Source organism: Macaca fascicularis, chromosome 11, assembly GCF_037993035.2.
Source record: "Macaca fascicularis isolate 582-1 chromosome 11, T2T-MFA8v1.1".
In the NCBI taxonomy this organism is placed as follows: Eukaryota; Metazoa; Chordata; class Mammalia; order Primates; family Cercopithecidae; genus Macaca; species Macaca fascicularis.
The window spans coordinates 56027308-56035000 of NC_088385.1; the positions used below are offsets into that span (position 1 = coordinate 56027308).

Below are 7693 nucleotides of genomic sequence, written 5' to 3' on the forward strand. Positions count from 1 at the left end.
ACTCCATTTTTGCAGACTCCACGGCCAGTGTTGTGGATACCGTGATGCGCTGCCCCGATCCCCCTTTACTAAGGGACTTGTTGTCCCTGCTACTGGAGAGTTGTTGGCAGATGCCCGCAGCTGTCGGCCCCTGCAGAGACTTCCTCAGCTTCAGGGAGCTGTAATCAAGTTAAAATGAGGTCATTAGAGTGGGCCTCGATCCACTATGACTGGTGTCCTCATAAAGAGGAAAGTTGAACAGAGATACAGACCTGCACAGAAGGCAGACAGACACAGGAGGAAGGTGGCCACGGAAAAGCCACAGAGAGAGGCCTGGAACAGATCCTTCCCTCACGGCACTCGGAACAAACCAGTCCTGCTAACACCTTGCTTTTGGACTTCTAGGCTCCAGGACTGAGACAATAAATTTCTGTTGTTTAAGGCACACAGTTTGTGGTACTTTGTTCTAGCAGCCATATCAAACTAATACAGATGGCAAGCAAAACTAAACACTTTGTCCAATCATGCACACAAATGTACCAAAACCATCAAGAAAAGCAAAAGAATAAGCACTGATTCTTCTGCGTGGGAGGAAAGGGCTATACTGTCTGGGTGGGAGCATGGGGAGCTCCATCAAGAGTCCTGCATCACAATGTGGTTCCCGATGCTTCAGTTCTTGAGGGGGTGGGAAGTTCATGGATATTGGTCCTGTAATTATGATTTTAAATTTTTACATTATTTATATTCATATGTATATTTAGAGACAGGGTTTCTTTCTGTTGCCCAGCAGGAGTGCGGTGGCACAGTTATGGCTCACTGCAGCCTTTGACATCCTGGGCTCAAGAACTCCTCTAGCCTCAGCCTCCCAAAGTGCTGAGATTACAGATGTGAGCCACCATGCCTGGCTTATAATTTTTTTTAAATGTAGAAAACTCATCTGAATTGTGGGAATATGCACAAAGTTCTCTTGCAGAGTTTGGCATTACGAGAGAGGGGAAGTATAGACAAACATGAGAATCTATTTCCTTTTACAGGGACCAGAGTTCAGAAGGGGGACTATTTGGTGGTATTCATATCTAGTCCTTCTGGGCCTCCTTCATGGCCCATGGGATGTAAGAGGCAAAAATTCGTACTTCAATATTGAATGCCCCAGGAAACGAGTTGCTCATATGAACTCAATGATGAATCAGCTGAAGTAACTCATTTATGTAATTTTGAGAATGGATTCAGCTGATTTCTTTAATTCCAACACTGACTGCGGTAGAAAATAAATGTGCTTGACCTCATTCTACAGCTTGCTGGAAAATAGGATTAATGTTTACCTCAGAACAGTCATATGAGGCCTGATGTTTCAGATATTTTTGATGAGTGGTGTTTAAGAAATCCAACCTGTTTGGACTGCAATCAAGGTTAACTATTTTCTTGTTTGGCTAAATAGGGACTCTATTTTGCCGGGTTTTTTGTTTGTTTGGTTGGATTTTTTGAGGGTTTTTTTTTGTTTGTTTTTTTGTTTTTGAGTTTTGCTCTGTCGCCCAGGCTGGAGTGCAGTGGCATTATCTCAGCTCACTGGAGCCTTGACCTCCCGGGCTCAAGGGATCCTCCCACCTTTGCCTCCAAGGTAGCTGGGACTATAGGCTCATGCCACCACATCTGGCTAATTTTTTTTTTTTGAGACGGAGTCTCACTCTGTCGCCCAGGCTGGAGTGCAGTGGTGCCATCTTGGCTCACTGCAACCTCCACCTCTGGGGTTCAAGCAATTCTCTGCCTCAGCCTCCCGAATAGCTGGGATTACAGGTGCCTGCCACCAGGCCTGGCTAATTTTTTTGTATTTTTTAGTAGAGACGGGGTTTCACCATCTTGGCCAGGCTGGTCTTGAACTACTGACCTCGTGATTAACCCGACTCAGCCTCCCAAAGTGCTGGGATTACAGGTGTGAGCCACCTCGCTTGGCCTAATTTTTGTATTTTTAGTAGAGACAGGGTTTTGCCATGTTGTCCAGGCTGGTCTCGAACTCCTGGGCTCAAGCGATCCGCCCACCTCAGTCTCCCAAAGTGCTGAGATTACAAGCATGAGCCACCACGACTAGCCTTGTTCTTCTTTTAGTGCTGGTCTTGTGCCTGGTACTCCCCCAGGGGCCAACATCCTGGCCCTCTCATCTTTTGGGGATAGTTATTAGAGTTCCTGAAGCCATGTTCAGGCAGGTCACTGCCCCCACCCCTTGAGGGATGCTGTTCCGGGGAGGGTATGCCTTCCCTGCTGCTCAAAGTATCAACCCTTCCTTGCTCAGCTAACACTTTCTATACAGGAGGATTACTTAGGGCTGGGCAGCTTCAAAAGGCGATTAGCATAAAGTGGGAAAGCAGTTCAGTTTCAGAACCTGGCAGCTAAAGGGACTGTAACTCAAATTACACATCTAAATGTTGGAAGTCGGAAACAATGAAAGGGAGCAATTGCTTAGTGGACATTTTAAAACTATACTCCTAAAGCGGCAACCCTGTCTGTCTTTTTTAACCCAAAATAAAGGACATGGTTAAAAAGCTCTTCTCGGAAAGCAGGTGGGATTGAAGAGATTTATTTATGACTTACTGGAAGCACAAAGAGAAGCTTTTATTGTTGATAGCTAGGCTGGGTAAGTGCCAGGAGACACATCCCAGGGGAGCTGTGCTGCCAAGCAGTGACACACAGAGAGCTGACCCAGTCCTTTTTTATGCTGACTGCTTGCTAAGAAATGACAGTAGAGGACCGCATGGAAACACCCAGTGTGGTTTAGAACAATTATGGAGACTTTAGAGTGATCCTGATTCTAAGGAACAATTTGAAAGGAAATAGAGAAGCAGTATATTCATCAGCTTTGTGCGGAAGTACTGTTCAATTTGTTTAGGGAAACTGCCTTGAAATCACTCTGCATGGCCATACATTCAGTGTTATCATCCTCCTTGTTTTTTTGCAACTATAGATTTAAATTCAAGCTTTCAGCAAATGGCTACCAGAGACCTCCAGGTTAAAAAATGTAAGAAGCACATTATTGTAACCAATGTATTTAGACTTGGGAAGATTTTTCAGATTCTGAGCTGAAAGTCAGAGGGAGAGAGGGACAGGGTATGCATACACGGGGGAGAGAAGGAAAAGAGGGGGAAAGAGTGATTTTTGAGGGAAATAGTAACCTAAAGCCCAGAACAATGCATAGATTTTGTTAGACTCAACAGAGTCATGAAATGCCAGTGTGGAAAGAGCTTGAGAGATGGCATCCCTGTCCCTCACTGATCATCCTACTGACAAGGAACCTTAGACCAGAAAGTGGAGCGACCAGGCCAAAGAAGCAGAGCCAGGTGGTGGCGGAACCACGCTGGAAGCCAGGTAAGCTCATTCTTCTCATGACACCCCTGGCCTCCGTGATCTCACCTCGCATCCCACCTGGTCTAATGACTGTGGCCCTTTGTCCTTAGTCCTTCACTTTCAGAGGCTGTGGACAAAGGGCCCATAAAGCAGGTAGGATTGCAATTTGCGCAAATGCCTTCTAGCCTCCAGGTCTTGTATCTTCACATCCTAAGACAATAAATCAATTCCATTTTCCAAAAAGCTCTTATTTTTTAGTCTTTCATTTGGAAAATATAATATTTAAATGTAACAGGGGAGAAATATTCCCATAGAATTTCTTTTCAGAACAATTCACATTCTACAACTTTTTTTTTTTTGAGATGGAGTCTTATTCAGCCGCCCAGGCTGGAGTGCGGTGGTGCGATCTCGGCTCACTGCAACCACCGTCACCTGGGTTCAAGCGATTCTCCCGTCTCAGCCTCCTGAGTAGCTGGGATTACAGGCACCCACTATCATGCCCGGCTAATTTTTTGTATTTTAATAGACATGGGGTTTCACCATGCTGGCCAAGCTGGTCTTGAACTTCTGACCTCAGGTGATTCGCCCACTTTGGCCTCCTAGAGTGCTAGGATTACAGGTGTGAGCCAACGTGCCTGGACTCTACAATCTTTTATGTTGGTGTAGATCCCACATACCTCCCATGGCCATGCAGGTAGTGTCAGCTTCTGCAGTCTCATATTCCTCCCTGACAACAATAATTTGTTTTCTCCATAGAAACTTGAGCAATAAGGATTTTGCCAGGATGCAGTCCAGGGACCACATGGGACTCAAAGCTTTAGCTCTTCCAGATAAGCTGGTTGATGATGGTTAGTTTGTAGAGTAGGGGGAGGGGCAAGCGTGGTGATTGGTAGAATATAAAATATAATAATAGTGTGCATCTAGAGTATGGCCTTGGGTCTTTAATTACCTTCTTCTCTCCTTTATTTTTGTCTTGTACTCTGCTAGACATCTTGTTGCCTCAACTACCAATAGGCCAGTACAGTAATTTATGTTTGTTTTTTTGAGGTACGTGCATTCAAAAACAGAAAACTACATAAAAGAGGATTTTTGGTTGTTTTGAGACAGGGTTTTGCTCTGTCACTCAGGCTGGAGTGCAGTGATGCAGTCATAGCTCACTGTAACCTCAGACTCCTGAGTATCTAGGATTGCAGATAGGAGGACTGATCCTCCAGTCTCAGCCTCCAGAGTATCTAGGATTGCAGGCGTGGGCCACTATACTTGGTTAATTATTTTTATTTTTATTTTTTGTAGAGATGGGGTTTCACTACATTGCCCAGGCTGACCTCAAACTCCTGGCCTCAAGTCATCCTTCTGCCTCATATTTTGCTTTCTAATGCTCATTCCTGGTGTCTTTATGAAGTGAGAGAGACAATCCTCTTGATTCCTCACCTGGGCTCCAGGAGGCAGGTGAAGACATGGGGGCAATGGTGAGATGCTCCTCAAAAATTGGGAAGTAAAATTGTCCTAATAAACATTTAAAAATTATTATTGTTGACTGGGCGTGGTGGCTCACGCCTGTAATCCCAGCTCTTTGGGAGGCCGAGACAGCTGGATCACGAGGTCAGGAGATCGAGACCATCCTGGCTAACATGGTGAAACCCTGTCTCTACTAAAAATACAAAAAATTAGCCGGGCGTGGTGGTGGGTGCCTGTAGTCCCAGCTACTTGGGAGGCTGAGGCAGGGGAATGGCGTGAACCCAGGAGGCGGAGCTTGCAATGAGCCGAGATTGCGCCACTGCACTCTAACCTGGGCAACAGAGCAAGAATCTGTCTTAAAAAAGAAAGAAACAAAGAGAGAGAGAGAGAGAGAAATAAATAAATAAATAAATAAATAAATAAATAAGGAACTAAGACATAGAGAAGTTAAACCATTTGCCCAGTGCCACATAGTTAGCAAGTAGGAGAGCCAGAATTTGAGCATAGTCTGATTCCAGAATGTATGATCTTAAAGAAGTATAAATTGGCCAGGCAAGGTGGCTCATGCCTGTAATCCCAGCACTTTGGGAGGCTGAGGTGGGCAGATCACCTGAGGTTGGGAGTTTGTGACCATCCTGACCAACATGGAGAAACCCCGTCTCTACTAAAAATACAAAATTAGCCAGGCGTGGTGGCACATGCCTGTAATCCTAGCTACTCTGGAGGCTGAGGCAGGAGAATCGCTCAAACCCGTGAGGCGGAGGTTGTGGTGAGCCGAGATCACGCCATTGCACTCCAGCCTGGGCAACAAGAGCGAAACTCCGTCTCAAAAAAAAAAAAAAAGAAGTATAAATTATGGTTCCTGCACTCAACAAATTTATAATCTAGTTGAGGGAAATGTGACTAACACACATGAAAGCAACAGTAGATTATGTAAAATGAGCATATATAATTAAGTGCTAAATTGAATGCTTCAGAAGTTCAGAGGGCACAGGAAGGCGTGGACCAGGCAAGCAGCCTTTCATGAGGAATAACCTTGAAGTTGAGCCTTAAATGGTCCCTGAGATGTGCATAGGGAACGCACTGCTGCAGGTGAGGTGATGGCAAAAGCATTACAAGCAGGAGTGAGCAAGACTTTATCCTGCAGGATGGAGCAGCCAGCCTGACCACAGCTGGGTGGAGCTGATGGGAAGGGATGGACCAACTAGGAAGGCTTTTAAAGCAAGACAGAGTTTAGGCTGAGAGAGACTCATGAAGGGCCCTCCAGCAATAAAGCAAAATTATAACCGATGTTTAAGGAAGACATGCTTGGCAGGAGGATCTATCTTTCTTATTAAAATTGTAGATGACAGCCAGGTGCGGTGGCTCACGTCTGTAATCCCAGCACTTTGGGAGGCCGTGGTGGGCAGATCACGAGGTCAGGAGCTCGAGACCAGCCTGGCCAATATGGTGAAACCCCGTCTCTACTAAAAATACAAAAATTAGCCAGGCGTGGTGGCACGCGCCTGTAGTCTCAGCTACTCGGGAGGCTGAGGCAGCAGAATTACTGGAACCCGGGAGGCAGAGGTTGCAGTGAGCCAAGATCACACCACTGCACTGCACTCCAGCCTGGATGACGCAGCAAGAATCTGTCTCCAAAAAAACAAAAAAAAATTGTAGATGACACAAAGCTTGAAAAAACATGAAATGATTCTAAATTGTTATCTCAAATTAACTGCTGATTTTGTTTGATCTTTAGGCTTTATTTCACATTAGCAAGTTCTGTCAAATCTTCCTCCTTAATATTTTTCCAATTTGTTTCTTTCTCTACATTTCCCTTGCCATTACTTCAGTTCAGCCACCATCCTAAGGGTGAGGGGAGGTGCCAGAGAAACCTTCCTGGAAGAGATGACATTTTTCCAGAGTCCTGAATATTTAGCAAGAATTAGCCAGGTACCAAGGGAAGGGCTTGAGGGGGGAATGGAAGTGAGGAGATGGGAAAAAGAAGAAAGGAAGGATCAAATAATGGGCAGAAGAAAGCAAAAGCAAACAAACAAAATAAAATACAGACTTTGATGCTGGAATAAGGAAAATTAAATGTGGCATTAACTTAGTGACAAGGGTCACTGGTGGGTGATGCAGACCCAAAGAATCCAGACTAGAACACTGATGACGCCTTGCTATGTGGTATCAAAACATTTGGTCGAAATGTCACTTCTTGTACCCTGGATGGCAGACCACTCCCAGTGAAGTGGAAAGTAAAAGGCCCTTGAAGAGGTGACATGCAATCAGGGCCCTGAACACACAGGTTCAATGGAAGGGACCATCTTGGCAAAGGCACAGAGTCTGGTGGTGCAGGGAGGAAAATCCTGACTTGCAGGGTTGAGCTCTGGGCAGATTGAACTCTTGATGGCGGTGCAGAGAGCAGGGAAATGGACCCAAGTAGGGAGAACTAAGTTAGGGAGAGGGCCCAGCTGAAGACTACTCACCTGCTTTAGAGAAATGTTGGCAAATGGGGAAGTGAATTTTTTATTTTTACTTTGAGACAGTGTCTTTCGTTCTGTTGACCAGGCTGGAGGGTAGTGGTGCAATCTCAGCTCACTGCAGCCTCAACTTTCCAGGCTCAAGCCATCTTCCCACCTCAGCCTCTGAGTAGCTGGGTCTACAGGTGTGCGCCACCCTGCCTGGTTAATTTTTGTGTTTTTTGTAGAGATGCGGTTTCACCACATTGTCTAAGCTAGTCTTGAACTCCTGAGCTTGAGTGATCCACCTGCCTCCACCTCCCAAAATGCTGGGATTACAGGTGTGAGCCACTGTACCTGGCCAAAATTTGTAATTCTCTTTCAAAATCCAGTAAGAAGTGAGCACTAGATTTTTAAATAGCTTTGTTGAGGTAAAAATCACATACTATAGCGATTCACCTATTGAAAGTATACAATTC

The 7693-nt window shown here is 45.3% G+C and overlaps 1 long non-coding RNA gene across 1 annotated transcript in view; it reads right to left on the bottom strand.

Annotated features, from left to right (window-relative positions):
- Positions 1-4803: 4803 nt before the first annotated feature.
- The window catches only part of LOC135966230 (uncharacterized), an 8679-nt gene continuing 5789 nt past the window's right edge, over positions 4804-7693 (bottom strand). The window contains exon 2 of the long non-coding RNA XR_010579392.1: positions 4804-6651. This is a non-coding gene — a long non-coding RNA (uncharacterized lncRNA). The remainder of the gene's footprint in view (positions 6652-7693) is intronic.